General features: G+C 34.7%; 1 protein-coding gene across 1 annotated transcript in view; it reads left to right on the forward strand.

Annotated features, from left to right (window-relative positions):
* LOC115212942 (protein-tyrosine sulfotransferase 1) overlaps nt 1–19,435 on the forward strand; it is a 570,511-nt gene that overhangs the window by 196,492 nt on the left and 354,584 nt on the right. The window lies entirely within an intron of this gene.

Raw genomic sequence — 19,435 nt, forward strand, 5'->3', positions numbered from 1 at the left:
TATATATATAAAACTGTAGTTGTGTGAGTGTCTGTCCCCTTTGATTTAGATTCCTAACTACTCCCACATTTTGCGGTGCAGTTTAATCAAATTCGGGTATCTTATAGTCGTGATTCATATCGAGCCCGTCTGAGTATTAGCGCGCGTCTACGATTTTAAAAATAATTTAACATCATTTTTTATTCCATTTTAATGCACAATTTTTCGTGTGTCGATGGCGGCGGAGTTGGCGTCCATGGTCACACCTGCACCTGTGTTCTCCCCCTTCTTCCCTCCCTCGTGAAGCTGTGGGAAAGGGAGTGTAAGGAAATCAACGTTGTAAAGCGTTGTCAAGGAGACCAGCGTTCTTTTAGAACAACGACTTCATGGCTTGAAGACACCAAAACAGAAATGGCTAAGAAAGCCCGAATTGGCATCTATAAGGGAAGTAACTCTCTAAAAATGCTTATATAGTTATTTCCCTTACAAACCCGAGCAACGCCGGGCGATACTGCTAGTATAGATATAAAACTGTAGTTGTGTGAGTGTCTGTCCCCTTCGATTTAGATTCCTAACTACTCCCACATTTTGCGGTGCAGTTTAATCAAATTCGGGTATCTTAGAGTCGTGATTCATATCGAGCCCATCTGGCTATTAGCGCGCGTCTACGATGAGTCTACGATTTTAAAAATAATTTAACATTATTTTTTATTCCATTTTAATGCATAATTTTTCGTGTGTCGATGGCGGCGGAGTTGGCGTCCATGCTCACATCCGCACCTGTGTTGCTTTTCCCCCTTCTTCCCTCCCTCATGAAGCTGTGGGGAAGGGAGTGTAAGGAAATCAACGTCGTAAAGCGTTGTCAAGGAGACCAGCATTCTTTTAGAACAACGACTTCATGGCTTGAAGACACCAAAACAGAAGTGGCTAAGAAAGCTCGAATTGGCATCTATAAGGGAAGTAACTCTCTAAAAATGCTTATATAGTTATTTACCTTACAAACCCGAGCAACGCCGGGCGATACTGCTAGTATAATATATATAGATTAGAGAAAAACCACTATTATGCAATTCAAACAATGATAGACATAAACCAAATCGTAAATAAAAAATAAGATATGTTTTAAAACATATAACTAGATCACAAAATGTATAGAAATGAATAAACAATACTTATTATATATTGTTTATTCATTTTTGTACTTTTTGTGATCTAGTTATGTTTTAAAATATATCTTATTTTTTATTTATGACTTGGTTTATGTCTATCATTGTTTGAATTGCATAATAGTGGTTTTTCTTTAATTTATATATATTATATATTTATATTGTGAAATTTGATTTAATGCTAAATTGAATTTTTCCCTGTAAGTTTGGAGTTATACACCCTAATATTATATATATATATATTATATATATATATATATATATATATATATATATATATATATACACATACACTCACCCATATATATATATATGTATATATATATATATATATATATATATATATATACACACACTCACCCGTACATATATACACACTCACACACATATGTATCCGTACACACACTAACACAGATGTATATGTACTAACAGATGAGTGTGTGTGTGTGTGTGGGTGCATATGAACAGCTTTTTTAGCTTCTGTCTAGCAAATTTGCTCACAAGACTTGATCAGCCTGGGGCTACAGTAGAAGACACTTGTCTAAGACACTGCACATTGTGGCTGAACCAGAAAACCATGTGGTTTTCAAATGGACTTCTTAACTACAAATCTACACTGTAATTTCTTTAAGCAGAATAGAACTACCTGCACTATAATCATGAACAATTCCAATTCCAGGGAATTCATTCTCCTAATATTCACATTCATTTACATTTACACACAGTTCTCCTTTCCAGATTTTACCTGAGACGGCTGTTCTATTGATATAGCAGAATGAATAGCTGGCTAAATTGCTTGGTTGCATTCGGGAGCCTGTGGTTCATTAGAGATTATCTCTATTTGTTTGTCCATATGGTATTACCCATACAGTTAATCAAAGATTTGGCATTCACCAGCAAAGGAGTAGTGAGAACTTGTATGAAGTAATTTTAGTTTCTTTCATATCTGAACTTGCTTACATTCTTTTTGTTTACATTGCCCGTCCTCTTTTGGTATTATTATTATTGTTGTCATTTTCATGGCAGTAGCTGCACTGCTAATAGCAATTGAAACATATTGTTTGTGATATACAATTCACAACAAGAGTACTTTTCGTTTTCTCTTAATGAGTTATTGTTGAGTGTAACACAGCTTTATATTCTTCCTTCTCTGTAAACTACATACATAAAGCTGTCCTTAAAGAGATACTTAACTGATGACTGTCCCTATGTATACTACCATCCTTTTAATATATCTTGCAACACTTATTTCAATTGAATTCTTTATCAACAGTTTTGCAGTCAAGAAAACACACACTGTTCAATTTAAGAAACAATCTGTCAGAATTAGAAAAAAAAACCCAAAAAAAACAAAAGCAAAAAAACCCAGAAAAACTAATGCTAAAAACATTTCTTAATATCTCATCATGCCATTATACATTGACTCCTAATTTATTTGTGATGAAATTTCTTCCTAATGTTTTGCAAATTAATTAGGGTTTTTAACATGCAGAGACATACTTTCTTAGCTATATATACGCATGCACATACATACATACATACATGCATGCATGGAAGAATCCTTGAGATTGCTATCTGTCAACAAGCATTTTTAAGGATAGGTAATTATATATCATTAAATTTTTCTAAAGAAAATTTAATGAAGTAAAATTGAGAAAAGTACCAGAAAGATAAAGATATTTTTCTGTTTATTTGAATATATTTTCATGATGAGTGTGTTTTACAAATCCCCAAAAGAACAAGTGAAGTTTTTTTTTTTTTTTTTTTTTTTTTTTTGAGAAATTAAAATTTCATTTCCCCCCTGTTAATTTTCAAAGATCCAAGATGAACAACTATCACAGAAGGTTTCCAATATTTTAGACTAATTAGTAAACTATATCCACACTGGTTCTAGATGTTAATCATGTGAAAATGTCATTACCAACCTGTGTGATATTTGTTACTCTAATGGGTACAATAAAATGCTATTGATTCCATTCTTTAGTCATCATTGTCAGCATCATTATACATCCATTTCTGCTGCTGAAGATTTATCAGTACAAGATGCTAATGACCTCTATCAATTATTCATAGAAGGGTTTCTCTTTTTGTTTGTCATTAAAATACAAACCAGCTGAGGTTATGTTTACATTAATCTGTTTCTTTTTATGATGGTAATTGTTGTTGTTATTATTATTATTATTATTATCGTTATTGTTATTATTATTATCGTTGTTGTTGTTATTATTATTATCGTTGTTGTTGTTATTATTATTATCATTGTTGTTATTATTATTATCGTTGTTGCTATTATTGTTGTTGTTGTTGTTATTATTATCATTGTTATTATTATTATTATCATTGTTATTATTATTATCATTATTATTATTATTATTATTATTGAGTGAGAGAACAGTGCATATATGAAGCCCAGTATACCCATCATGACTACCCATCTGATAAGGTTACACCAGGCACATGCATCATAACCAAATGTGTGTGACATGATGATCTCATATCAAGATAAACAGCACATGACTTTGCAGATGGGGCCCAGTTAGAATTTTCTTCAGGTCAAGTAGCCCATCCTGCTCAAAAAGTCACTGAATAAGAGTTGTTTGAGGATGTTGAATGAAACACCTGTGTTTCCTAAGGTGAATTATCCAAACCCCAAAGAATTCCTCTCAACACATGGCTATGAGGCTTCCCCACTACTTCTGCTCATGATCAGAAATGCACATATTATTAGCCACTAAGGGACATGCTCAACTGGTTACGGTCAAACAACTGACAAGCAAATTTGTAGTATTGAGCAGAATATTTACTGTAACCCAACTTTTATATCAAGACAAAACAATGTACATAACACTTCCAGTCAGTTATTTACTATTATTATTATTATATTATTATTATTATTATTATTATTATTATTATTATGCAAATGCTTTTACTTGCTAATTTAATTAGCATAAATGTTATCTTGAGGTTTGGTGACAACAAGTCTCCTCAAATCTAACTAATCATTTTTTGGGTTTTTGCAGAGTACAGAGTGGCACTTTTCTATAGGTTTACAATACCTGTCCCAATTCCAATACCCTTCAGCCCCGTAAGCAGATTAAGCATTGTGCCAATTGTTTCGATTGCCATTCAAAAAATCCTTTACCTTTGTGTTCAATAATCTGTTTCTCTCCCTGTTTACATCCTGATGTATCTGAATTTTCTCAGTGTTTTTGACATCATCCCTACTCTCACATGAGATTGCAAAGTCATTGAGCTTACGCTGCTCTTTTTTTTTTCCTTCCACGATCATTTCTGATCTCTTTACTTCAAAAGTATGATCAATTTCTAAGGAGAATTCCTATAAAATCTTGTAATTATCATTTTCTGTAACAGCCTGTTGTTATTATTCAGAAATTGTTATCTTTGCAAATATTTGACTAGATCTGAAATTCTTCATTAATATTTGCTTTGATTTTTTGACAATTATTACAGTCTTAGAATCTGTTCAATATAATATCTATGTAACTAAGTCTACTGCCGAACACGGAAACTTAATTAAAATAAGTTATATTTTTACATGCAGTCTTAACACATAAATTTCGCATCAATAATTTCGAAATATAAAATCTTGAATTTCTAAGGCCTTTGTTATGTAACAGGTTTTGTTGGTGATCAAAAGCACCACTAAATGGTTAAATACTTAGACCTAGGAATATTAAATAATGTTCTCCTCATTAACCAATCTCCCTACCTTTCTTTAGGTCAAAGGTCTTGGTGTTAGCTTTGTTAAATATGACCTTTAATCAAGATAGCAATCATTTGATCAATCATTCATGTTGTCCCAAAACTTATTAAAATTTACATTATTCAAAGTCAGCCACCATCACTTCTCAAATTGACATTTGCAATAATGTAACTGTTCAGTTTAACTCATTATTCTTTTAAAAAAGAAACCAATTGTGTGTTGCTTTGTAGGCGTAAACCAACATTAACTAGATTACAGAGTTTAACAAGGTGTACACCATAACTATGTGGTTAAGAAGATAGCTTTCTGACTCAATCCCACTACATGCCAACTTTGAGTATACAGCCTTACTATATATATATAATACTTAATCATATCGAAGAGAAATGGAAATTAATAGAAATTCTCACTTCCAGTGGCCTTGCATGTAAAAATTTAGTCCAAAGACTATGTATTACTCATAAAATACAGTGTACATTTAAACACATACGGAATCCACTCATTGGATTCAATATGCTAGAAAGAACAGCTAGCTTCTATAACCACAAAATTAGGGATAAAATCCCGACAGGAACGAAATGAAAAAATAAAAACTTTTACCATCTAGTTTCATGGACCAATTGGTTTCTGATTTTAGTTTAGTAGTTTAGCAAATAAATAATATTCGCTAGGTGAAATCTTCGTCAACAGGTACACCTTTGATTAAATGTATAAAACACGAGGCAATCAACTATATATATATATATATATATATATATATATATATATATATATATATATATATATATATATATATATATATTATATATATATATATATATATTTATATGTGGAGGCACAATGGCCCAGTGCAGTGGTTAGGGCAGCGGACTTGTGGTCAGAGGATCGCGGTTTCGATTCCCAGACTGGGCATTGTGTGTGTTTATTGAGCGAAAACACCTAAAAGCTCCACGAGGCTCCGGTAGGGGGTGGTGATCCCTGCTGTACTCTTTCACTACTCTTTCTCCCACTTTCTTCTGTTGGCCTGCTCTCTTAGCCAGCGGGGTGGCGTCGTACGAAGGCTAAAACAATGCAAACGCATTGTGACCAGCGATGTGTAGCAACATCTGATGGTCTGGTCAGTCATGTGATATATATATATATATATATATATATATATATTAATGTTCATCTTTATATTCAGTTATAATAAAAACAATTTTACATTAATCTGCTGGGTTACTCTACACTTTTGAGGAGTACAAATTTATTATTCTTATACTTGAATGTTGTTGATAGTGACTTCAAAGTTTTGGCCAGCTAAACCATCAACTGCTAGCTAATCCATTAGTCCAATGATGGATCAACTGGCTGAAACTTCAAAGTCACTGTCAACTACATCCTTGTATAAAAATAATGTATGTGTGTGTGTGTGTGTAAGTATTGCTGTTAGGGTTGTTAATGTATAGTTAATTCTTTTATCTATAGATATTTATTGTTTATAACAACAAACATTTGCTGTTGAAAGGACTCAATACTTTTAGTAGAGCAAAATTTGTTTTCCATATTTGGTTGAAAGGGGCTTCAAGTTTTATTAGCTGCTCCCCTCCCAGCAAAATACTTCATACTACAATTGAAAACATGCAAACATGTAATATTACATATCAAGACTGATTGTTGCATTTCTGTAACCCAGTTACTGACACACTTCCACTACATCTGTTGAAAGTCAGTTATTGACCTGATTTTATCAGCCTCTGGTGTTTTCATTCGTTTTTGTTGTTGTTGTTGTTGTTCCTTTCCTTAATAATATTCCTCTTTCAACCTGACAGTAGTTAATGTCTTTTACATGTCAATTTAACATATAAAATAATTGTCTTGTGTTTTGGTCAGTTGTCCTTTTATGTATCTGTGTCCTTTCTTTTTCCCTGAATTTTTTGAGTTGTGGATCTATTGTTGCTTTCAGATTCTATTCCTCTTTGTTTCTCTCCTCTAACTCTCCTCCCGGATCTTTTCGGTTTGAACGGCAGTTTTTAACATAATTTCTAGGTATCTAAAAAATTTTAAACTTCGGATACTGGTAGAATATGTTTATAAAACATCTTTTTCCCTTGGCTTTATTGAGAAAATTCTATAGTTTGTAAGATATTCGTTGTTTTTTTTCTTCAATTTCTGCCATTTCAACCAATCACTGACATCTATTGAGTTAAAAAGCATTCTGTGCCATATGAATATGTCCCTCGTTTAAGAAACAGATTGGGTTTATTTACATTTGTGAAGAAAAAAAAATACTCTTCCCTCTAACCCTAACCAACCCTAACCCTCAAAGAGATTGAAATGCAATAGATCGATACTAGGGTCATAATTATGGGTGACAATTTCATATGACACCGCTAGAAAAAACTGCTGTTCAAACCGAGAAGATCCATCCTCCCACCTCTTTCCATTTTATTTTCTTTACTTTTTATTTCTTTCCATTATTATAGTAGTAGGCAGCAATCTGTTGGATAAAATGCATAACAGATTTTTTCTAGCTCTTCACATTTTGTGTTCAAATTCTGCTGAGGTCAACATTTCATCCTTTTGTGGTGGGGGTGGGGGTCAATAAATAAAGTATCAATCAAGTACTGGGTGTTGATATAATCAATTATTCCTTCCCACTAAATTGTTGGCCTTGTGCCAAAATTTGAAACCATTATTGTAGTTATTTTTGTTGATATTTTTCTCATGGGTGTGGCAGGTTTATCTGTTGGAAATGTCATTCTTTAAGTCTTTCTAAATTATTTCTGCCAGTGGTAATGTCAGCTATTATTGTTGTGCTGGTGTTGTAGTTAACTTTTTTTTAGCTAAAATGCAAACTATATATAAGTGTATAAATATATGTAAATGTTCTGTAGATGGATAGATAATTGCAGATATTCAGTGTGGTGCATTGGTGTCATCCTCTTAAGATTTATTGTTAAGGTTTGGTTTGTTCTCTCAAATAATTCAGTTACCAGTGTGAGCAATGAATGGATCATAAGAATGTTGTAAAGATATGATATTAACTCTATTGATGGAACTGTCATATTTATCTAGGGTAAGTAATATAGATGGAGGTTTCTTTTCCATATAGCTGTTCCATCTGACGTTAGTCAAACTTTACACTAACATTTCAAGATATCACCCTGTGTTGGATTTCGAAGAGGTTTGTACAGAATTCTTTATAGCACCTTGTATAGAAAATTATATTTCTTAGCTTACAATTGATATGTAGGCTTGCAGCAGTTCAATAAACAGAGATCGCTAAAATTAGTACCAGATTGAATAAGTATTGGGGTTAATGTTTGACTAAAATCTTTGAAAGTGTCCTGTTATAGCTGAAGTCTAGTAACTGAAATGAAGAAACGAAAAAAAAGAAAACAAAAAAAATGGATTGACAAAATACCTGGTGGTATTTAAAACAGGCCTTTACATTCTGAGTTCATATCCCATCAAAATCTTATTTTCATTCTTTCACTATCAATCAAATAAGTACCAGTCTAGTATTGGGATTTATTTCATTAACTATACCCTCTCCCTTTCATGCAAATATGGCCTTTTGCCTAAGCTAGAAATTAATGATAGACCAGGACATCATCATTATCATCATCATCATTATTTAATGTCTGCTTTCCATGCTGGCATGAGTTGGATGATTTGACATGGAGCTGGCTAGCAGGAAGCTGTCCAGACTTCAACTGTCTGTTGTGACATGGTTTCTGTGGCTAGATGCCTTTCCTAATGCCAACCACTTAACAGATTGTGCCACCAGCATGGGTGCATATATACAGCACTGGCATGGGTTTGTTAAGCAGTGCCAGCATGGGTGCTTTTTAAGTGTTCCTGGCACCTGAAAGAGCAAGCCTATATGTGTGGAAATCAGCAATTTTACTTAGCTTGACATATATATTATGAATAAAAGATAAAAAAACAATCAATATTTTGATTCTTTCTTTTCAGTATTTCTTTAAAACTAATTCTAATTCTTATTCAGTATTTGTTATGGGAAAAGATGCATATAAAATCATTATTCTGAAATGCTGCTGGACAATTTTCCTCTGCTGCTGATATACTTTTGTGCTTTTTAGCACTATACATCTATACAAGATGTTTTCTCAAGACAAATACTACAGCTGCATGGCTTTCTACTGTATATCCACATTGATTAAAATATCCAGATGCTATTTTGAAATAATACTGCTTCCATTGATAATAATGAATTATTACTTTCTAAACCTAAAATACCAATACCACACTACCCTGCTCATGGACTGAATGAGGTACAACTTTCTGGCAAACATTTTCAGTCCTTGGCTGTTCATCATATTGTATTCAAGCTTTTGTATTATAACTTTACCAACATTCAAACCTTTTACATTTTCTGTCTTTAGTACAAGTATTAGAGGAATGATTCTGACAAGATTATCATCATGTAGACTTAACACTAATGCTTCCAAAAAAATTACATCTGACTGTAGAAAACTGGCTCAACAGAATTTTGTCATATCCATGAAATCATGAAAAACTGGACATCAAAACAATGATGATGTATATATATATATATATAATATTTATTTATTGTTATATGTGCAGGAGTGGCTGTGTGGTAAGTAGCTTGCTTACCAACCACACGGATCTGGGTTCAGTCCCACTGCATGGCACCTTGGGCAAGTGTCTTCTTCTATAGCCTTGGGCCGACCAAAGCCTTCTAAGTGGATTTGGTTGATGGAAACTGAAAGAAGCCCATCGTTTATATGTATATGTATATAAATATGTTTGTGTGTCTGTGTTTGTCCCCCCCCCAACATTGCTTGACAATCGATGCTGGTGTGTTTACGTCCCCATAACTTAGCGGTTTGGCAAAAGAGACCGAAAGAATAAGTACTAGGCTTACAAAGAATAAGTCCTGGGGTTGATTTCCTCGACTAAAGGCGGTGCTCCAGCATGGCCACAGTCAAATGACTGAAACAAGTAAAAGAGTAACTGTTGCAAAAAAGATTACTCAATACCATAGCAGATAGTAATATTTTGTTTTGGTGGAGTCAGTCTCTTGCTACTCTGAGTTTCACCTGTGAGTACAGGATCTTCAGGCCAACTATGACTTATATTTACCGACATACAAACAAACAAAAAATTTAATACATCATTTCAATTCATTACTCAAATATGTTTTCGTAGAGGAATTATAATGCAGGCAGTTTTATCCATTGCTTAATTTACCCTAGTACTACTAATTGCAATCAATATAATGTAATAAATATAGCAACACACTTAAATTGCAATGTTTAGTTTCAGCTGTTTATTTTTTTCCAACTTTATTGTTACTTGTAGAAGTAGGTCTTGAAACACTATTAAAATTACTTTTTCTTTTTCTTTAGATTTAAATTAACATCTACCACAAATTTAACAAAAGTCAAACAAAATGTGAAACAAAGAGAAAAATCCATGGGACGTGCGTGTTTATGAAAATGCAATTTTGTTTAGCTAAATTATTTCAATAAAACTTTTATAGCTATGCTATAAACTGTAAACTACATACAACCCACAACACCCGCCCACCCCCACGACCACCACCATTATTAATATTCATGGTATTGTAACTTAGAGGTAAATATGTTTTTCTTTTCTTTTTGAAGATTGCTACAGGCTATCTGTTGACTTGCACCATTTTCTAATGTAACATGAACTGTCATACTATCTAAAACCTTTACTTTTTTTCCCCCGCTCCATTCTACTTTAACAACTGCTCTTTGGAAAGCTTTCATATTGATTTATTTCATCCATCCGTACTTTAATAATTAGCTTTACCTCTCTGAACCTTGTGGCATTATATTTTGTGTTTTTCTATTTAGGAGTCTTGATACAAAAACTATAAATCCCATTAACTAACATCATATATATTTCAGTGATAGAGTTTGTGATTTACTGAAAACTACTGGTGTTCCTATTACTTTCCCTTTCATTACTTTAAGTGACAGACGTGGGTAGTGACATTAAAACTGTGGTTGAACCTAGGGCATGGGCTGTGACACTAGAGTTATTGCTACTGTTAAGTGTAGGCAGTGAACCCCAGAGCTATTATTGTTTCTTTTATACCTGCTAGGTGTAGAATATGTCATTAATTCACTAGATTTAGTATTTTAAATAACTAAAGCTTTCGATACTGGTTGAAATAAGTTTGTTTCACCTAAACTATGGTTTTCGGAAAAGTAAAGGCATCCAAACTTCTTTACTCTCTCCATCCAAATCAGTGGTTCGCAACCATTTTTTACCTATGGACCCCCCCCCCATTTTTTTTTGTTCCTTCTTGAACCATGCCTGGCTCATAAGGGCCGGTTTCCCGGTTTCTTGGCATATAGGTTCCCCACCTGGACGGGATGCCGGTCCGTCGCAGGTGAGCTGCAAGATGCAGGAGGAAAGAGTGAGAGAAAGTTGTGGCGAAAGAGTCAGCAGAAGTTTCGCCATTACCTTCTGCTGGAGCCACGTGGAGCTTAGGTGTTTTGCTCATAAACACACACACCGCCTGGTCTGAGTTTTGAACTCGCGATCCCTCGACTGCGAATCTGCTGCTCTAATTACTAGGCCGTGTGCCTCCACATGGACACCTTTGATTCCTATGTTACTCAAGTGGACACCCATAGCCATTTGGCATTTTAAAATATCCCATTATATTTTCATTATTAAATATTATTAGGAATTGTATGAGAAATAATTATCAAAATATTTTGTGTTGTAGAATTATAACCAATTTACTTCAACAATACACAAAATATTTTAATAATTATTTTCCATACAATTCCTAATATTTAATTATAAAAATATAATGGGATTTTTTTTTTTGCTGTGAAGTGCATGGCTCAGTATTTAGAGCGTCAGGCTCACAATCTTGAGGTAGTGAGTTTGATTCCTGGACCAGGCTGTGTGTCATGTATTTGAGCAAGATACTTCATTTCACTCAGCTGTAGGAATGAGTTGCGATGTCAATGGTGCCAAGCTGTATTAGCATTTGTCTTTCTCTTGAACAACATTGGTGGTGTGGAGAGGAGAGGCTGATATGCATGAGTGACTGCTGGTCTTCCATAAACAACCTTGCCCTGACATATGCCTTGGAGGGGAATGTTCTAGGTGCAATCCTATGGTCATTCGTGATTGAAGGGGGTCCTTAACCAATTTACTGCACATAATTTTTAACAACTAAACCTTATATGGGCCCGCAAGGACCAAATAGACCATGGTTGAAAACCACTGATTTAAATCCTATCTATATGCACAGTTATGGTTGTGTGGTTTCAGAATAGAATTTCACTTTACAATTATATACGTCTGAGCTGAATCCCACTTTGTGGTACCACGGTCTCAGGTTGACCAATATCTTGTGAATGGAATTTGGTATATACAAGATCTGTTTGTGCCTAATATATATTTGTATATTTGTTAATCATCATCATCATCATCATTTAACCATACTGGCATGGTTTTAATGGTTTGATAAAATCCAGTGAGAACCAAAGGTGTGTTAGGCTCCCGAGTTGGTTTTAGTATTATTTCTATGGCTGGGTTCCCTTCCTTATGCCAATTACTTTAAAGTTTGTTCTTCACCCCCACCTTTTTTCTTTTTTTGTTTTGTGCCACTGGTATTAGTATGGTCACTAAATGTGTGTGCATGCATGTATGTTTTTCATTAGCGATAGAAGCACTATTACTTCAAAATAGCATTCTGTATATCTTAATGTAGATACACTGTAGAAAGCTATAACTGTAGTATTCATCTTGTTAAAGCATCTTGTATAACTATCTATATGTGATTATTTCTTGAGATGAATGATACAGTTGTGTATTACTCTTTTACTTGTTTTAGTCATTTGACTGTGGCCATGCTGGAGCACCACCTTTAGTCGAGCAAATCGACCACAGGACTTGTTCTTTGTAAGCCTAGTACTTAGTCTATCAGTCTCTTTTGCCAAACTGCTAAGTTATGGGGGCGTAAACACACCAGCATCGGTTGCCAAGCGATTTGGGGGGGGGGGCAAACACAGACACACAAACATATACACACGAAAGCATATATATATATATATATATATATATATATATATATATATACACACATATATACGGTGGGCTTCTTTCAGTTTCCGCCTACCAAATCCACTCACAAGGCTTTGGTTAACCCGAGGCTATAGTAGAAGGCACTTGCCCAAGGTGCCATGCAGTGGGACTGAACCCAGAACCATGTGGTTCGTAAGCAAGTTACTTACCACACAGCACTCCTACGCCTGTATGTACGTGTTTGTACATTATGTACATACATACATATGTGTGTGTGTGTGTGTGTATATATATATATATATATATATATATATATATATGATGTGTGTATGTATGTATATCTCAGTCTGGTTTATAATGCAGTAAAATGTAAATGTTTGTGATAAAACCACTAGAAAGGTGCTTTATGAATAAAATGTCTCAAGATGTTTGTTCTGCATCACTTTAAATAGATTCTTGACACTCTTAGCACCATGAAATATACAGTGAATCAGTGATTGGCCTGTTGAAAACTTGTGAGCAACAATTTTATTGTTTGCAATTGAGTTTTCTGTTTGTAATATAAAATAAATGTAATATTTTAGAAAAAAATTTTAGCCTATCATCTGATTTCTTTTTTGTTTAAACTGTTTTACTTATGTCATTATTTGGAATGAACAGTTAGTAACAGAAGTAAAACAACTGATGCTGGTCTTTATGAAAAAAAAAAAAGAATAAGAGAAAAGAAAATACCCAGTTATTTCATTTTTGTTTAACAAGTTTGTATTAAAGTTCTCATTCATTCATTTTCAATGATTTAGTCAAGAGAAAGAAGATACACCCATGACATTCATAAATCATCCAAGACTAATGAGATCGATAGGGTTAATGTTTGATCTGAACATCTGTCAGTCAGTCATTGTCTGCAAGGAAATATGTGGTAGGAGGAGATTCTAGACAATTGATCTTCTGGGGGAAGGAAATGAGATAATGGTTAGTGGAGACCTTGGAGGAAGGAATGAGCACGGGTCATAAAATGAGAGACAAGTAGTGGAGATACAGATGGAAGTTGTAAATAACTAACTAGCTCTGAGGGAGCAGAGACTATTGTAGAAGAGGTACATGAGGAGATAATGTGTCTGGACCAGATGCTGGAGTGTGTTGATAAGTGAATTCTTTGCCAGTCAGCAAGATAACTTTGTTTTGGATGTGATCTTCAATGCTTTTACATATAACAACAACAACAGTAGCACTGTCCCAAATATGTGACTGGTATTCAATTGCGGGTCTCAGTTGAGCTCTGGAAAAGAGTCATTAGCTACTTGAGGCTGAAGTATTTTCTGAACCTGAAGAGGAAAGCCAGTTTTTGGGGTTTCAGTTTTGGTTTTGCTAAAGATGGTGCAGGAGTGGCTGTGTGGTAAGTAGCTTGCTTACGAACCACATGGTTCTGGGTTCAGTCCCACTGCATGACACCTTGAGCAAGTGTCTTCTACTATAGCCTTGGGCCAACCAAAGCTTTGTGAGTGGATTTGGTTGACGGAAACTGAAAGAAGCCTGTGACCTCGTGTGTACCGTTGGTGATTTTTTTCCCTCTGTCTTCCCTTCTCTGGATCTTTCCTTCTCCTATGTTTCCGACGAAGAGCTCCGCTCGAAACGTTAAACCCTCCTTCTTTCCTGAGCGTCCAATAATACTATATTTGTTCCACGTCCTCGCATTGTTGTGTTTTTTTTTGTGCTTTCTTGTTTGGATTAACTAACTATATATATGTATATATATATATGTGTGTATGTTTGTGTGTCTAATTTTGTCCCCCAACATCACTTGATAACCAATGCTGGTGTGTTTATGTTCCCATAACTTAGCAGTTCGGCAAAAGAGACCGATAGAATAAGTACTAGGCTTACAAAGAATAAGTCCTGGGGTCGATTTCATCTAAAGGCAGAGCTCCAGCATGGCCACAGTCAAATAACTGAAACAAGTCAAAGAGTAAAAGAGATGTGAGATTGCCATGAGTGCTCATCATAGATTGTGAAGCGACTTTGAGAAGTTTTTAGGTTTGCTGCCCAAGACCAGAAATCGCATGGCCTAAGATTATTCCTATGATATATGTCTAGTGATTGTTTTGTCATCTCCATTGAGAATGTTTTCAATATATCTGTTTAAGGAGACAGTGCAGTTTGACATGAAGTGGTGGCTGGGTTGTGTGTGAATGATGTCTGTATTTGGATGGTGGAGAGGAGTGAAGAAAGGTGTCATAGGTGCAAGCAGTCTGAAAGATGACAGCAAGTAGGTTAATGTACAAGAGGAGGAAGAGTTGGTGGAGTGACGTAACCAAAACTGTGAATCAGTGAGACCCACCTCTACATGTGCCTTCTACTGATAGCATGATCTGACAGAAAGCCTCCAGTCAAAGAAATGAAGGAGAGATGAAGCCAATACATGGACAATTTAGCTATAATAAAATTATTGTGCTGCATGCTTTCAGCTGCTTTGCTAAAATACAGTGTTGTAGAAAAATAGCCTTTATTGAACTTTACAAATGTAAGGAACAGTGAGTGACAAGGCAGAGTTCCCATTAGATCTGCTCTATGGAGGACATATTAAAGACTACTAAGAGGGGTGGAGATACAAGGTGGTGGAGAGGCTTATTCTTTTGAAGTTGTTTTCATCACTATTGACATTTGGAAGTGAAAGCACTAGGTTGATAATTGGTCATGTCATGAACTTGTCTTAAGGGTGGAACTCACTGTGGAATATTTCCATGGATTCTGTAGAGAAAAGAAAAATTGAAGTTATTGGTAAATATATGGGCTAGCTCTGATGGTTGGTATTTAAGGGTTGGCAAATATATGCACTAGCTATTGAGCACAGCTTTTGGAGCTATGCAAGGAATATATGGACTTTTTTGTTTAAGGCAACAGTGAGTTTGGCTGCCAGTATTTCAAAAATTAAAGTTTATTGAAAATTTTAAAATTTTGTACATTAATATACTTTTCCAAGCTGAATTGCTGGAGTTATTTCACTTTTTCCAGAAAAATATTTTTGATCATTTTCACCCAGTCAAAAAACAGGATTTGGAAGCTGTCATTTTATGCATGACTGCACATTTTGTCATCAACATCCTGAAAATAGTATGTGTTGTCAAGAAAGAGTAAAAACATAACTTTTGTTTTAAGCATTGCGATAGCATGAACTTAAAAGATTTATCCAAAAACGTTATTTAGCTGTTATTTTTTAGCACACCTCAATGACAAAAAGAAACAAGTAAACAACACATCTTTTCTAAAATAGCACATTACAAATTAGATATTTTTAAAACACAAACATTTTATTGACCAGTTCATTGAAAACAAAAGTTAGAAATGCATTCAATCAGTTTCTCAAACAAATCACAATAAATTTACATGTTCAATTTTCAACAGATAGGTAGAATTTCCAGATATTTAAAACAGTAGAACACACCATCAACAAGTGGTTTCAATATATTTGTCAACAAGTGCTTTCTTGCAGACAAATGAGTTCTCATGCTCCACTGGAAACAGGCATGAATATATCTGTGGCTAACAATTGGCTAAAATTATCTAAAATTTTCAAACTTTAATTGCTAATATCTCTTTATTTATTGATTTATAGCAAAATTGGTTTGCATGTCATTCTCCAGCCTATAAAAGTATATCATTACACTGAATATGAAATGAATTCAAACAATTGATACTGGCAGCCAAACACACTATGACCCCTTGGGATCCATGTAAGGTTTTGGGGGTCAACGCAAGCAAGATAGTAAATTAGGTTCACAATAATATTTCATGGGTCCATGAAAAACTTCTGCTTTAGATTATTTATTGCAAGAAAAAACTAGGTTTCTTTCTCTGATGTCTTACAGAATTCAACCTACACAAGTGAATATGTGATAAGCAAAATAAGAATTTTAAAAGAAGGGTCTATAAAACTAGTTTTTAAGTATCAAATGGCTATGGGGGTCCACCAGAGTAAAATAGCAATCAAAGGGATCTATAGATAAAAAAAAATGGTTGATAAGCTCTGGTTTAAAGGAAACAAAAGTGTTATATATCTGATGGGTATGTCTATAGTGGTGAAAATGGGAAGTATAGATGGAAAGTTTTGTGTGTTGTAGAGCTGGAAATAAAGTGAGTAGTTATTGTGGGAGCTTTCTCAAGAGGAGTGCTGCTTATTTAGGTTGAGGAATATTGAGTAGAAACATTTCCACAAATTTGATAAAGACTCTCTTGTCAACAGACCAAAAGAACTGATTGTAGTTTGATTGATGGGAGAGCTTGCAGGGCTGATGCATATTTGACCAATGATAATGTAATACTGGTGGAGCTCTGATTAATTAACTGACATGAAGTGTTGGTATCCCACAGTTTGTAAATTCAAATTGGGTGTATGTGATGTATTAGGAGCAGAGATGGCACTGGCTTGGTAGCAGCTAGGTTTAGGGGTGGGAAAGAGATCAAGCATTTTGCAGTGTCTGTGTATATCGAAAAATAACATGAGATGATGATACTAACAGTTAGATGATATTACTGAATGGGAAAAGATTCACCATCTGCCCTAGTAGTGTCAGTGTGAGAGGAGTGTGAGAGACAGGAAGAGTTGTGAGCATTGAAGTCACTGAGGACATTTACTTCAAAGTGAACTAATGCAAGATACATATTCTCAATGCAGGATGAAAGTTAGTTAAACGGTTATTGGTGGTGGTGGTGTATGTGGTGGTGCTTAGAGGAATTCAGTGTGATAGAGGTGGCAAAGGAATTTAGAGGAATAAGGAAGGCAGAGGTTGAACCAGAATAACTGGAAACCTTTGTTGCTGATATTGAGGTAAATGATGTGGAGAATGAATTCTTCATTTACACAGATGTCACCTTTCAGTTTCAGTGCAAAGTTAGAATATAGAACCAGGATAACAGAGGTGAGCTTTAAGAGGTAAGGGGTGAGAGATTTGTATTTTCAAAGGGAACAGGATGTATAACTTCTGTGGTAGCAATAGGCTTCAAATAATAAACATACACATGCTGAAGATACTGTGAACCAGTATTGTAGATGGTAGCTGTTGATATTTACAAAAAAATCTTGAATTTGTAGTATGATGTTATTCTTCGCAAAATTTATCAAGAATGAGTCCTGGCTTTTGGTTTTCATAGAAAGATAAAAAAAAAATATACGTTTTACAACACCGGCATCACAGATATTGGGTTAAAATTTTCAGAAAACTATATGGCTTGGTTTTGCACAAAACTAGTTTAAATTAAATTTAAGATTAAAGGCTAATTAGAGAATTATTACACAAGTTTCATTAGATGTTTATTTATTAGCAATCAAGTTTTAAAATGCTTATTTAAAAAAAAATATTCATCTAAATAATTATAATATTGTATGCTTTTACATTTAGCTATACAATGGGGAAATAAATATATTTCAGGTCCTCATTTACAGAGCTGGTGATGATATTTATGCAGCCTTCAAAGCTTTGATGTCATTATTATAATTATAATATGGTATAAAAAGTAATAATTGATAATTAACAAAGTATTACTTCATTAAAAGACAGGGGGAGGGAGAGAGAGATGGAAGGGGAGAGGGAGAAGGAGAGAGAGTGAGGTGGAGAGAGAGAGGTATCACGTATGAGTTGTAGTTTAGCCTCCAGGTCAGCCCTGATTGAGCAAAAGCTTTCCAACTGTGACCATTCCATACTTTTCTAGGCATTATGTAACATGGAAAATATTGCCAGTGTGCCTTTCTTTCTAAGAATGTGGGGTATGTTTTAATAGAGATTTAGCTGTTATTTCTACTAGGTTGAATGAAAATGTAGAGGTTCACCATTGACTCGTATCTTTATTAATCAACTAGAAGAGGAATGGCAATATTGATGAGTGGCGAATTGGCAGACACGTTAGCGCACCGGGCGAAATGCTTAGCAGTATTTCGTCTGCCATTATGTTGTGAGTTCAAATTCCGCCAAGGTCGACTTTGCCTTTCATCCTTTCGGGGTCAATAAATTAAGTACCAGTTACGCACTGGGGTCGATGTAATCGACTTAATCCCTTTGTCTGTCCTTGTTTGTCCACTCTATGTTTAGCCCCTTGTGGCTAGTAAAGAAATAAATATTGATGATCCTTTTACAGAGTCTCCAAGAGAAGTAAATAGAAGTTGCTCTCAAATTGGAGACCCAACCTGAATAAATACAACAGAGTAGACTTTGCTAAAGAACACAAAGGGCAGAGAGTGGTGTTAAACTGAGCAATGGCTTAAATCTGTTACAGAAAAATAGGAATGTTCCCTCCAATGAGCTTTAACACAAGGTTTGAAATTTTAGGGGAGAAGGCTTGTTGATTACATCAATGCCAATTGCTCAACTGTGGAGGCACATGACCTAGTGGTTAGAGTAGTGGACTCTCGGTCGAGGGATTGCGGGTTCAAATCTCAGACTGGGCGATGCGTGTGTTTATGAGCAAAACACCTAAGCTCCACACGGCTCTGGCAGAAGGTAATGGCGAACTTCTGCTGACTCTT

Source organism: Octopus sinensis, linkage group LG6 (genome assembly GCF_006345805.1).
Source record: "Octopus sinensis linkage group LG6, ASM634580v1, whole genome shotgun sequence".
NCBI lineage: Eukaryota > Metazoa > Mollusca > Cephalopoda > Octopoda > Octopodidae > Octopus > Octopus sinensis.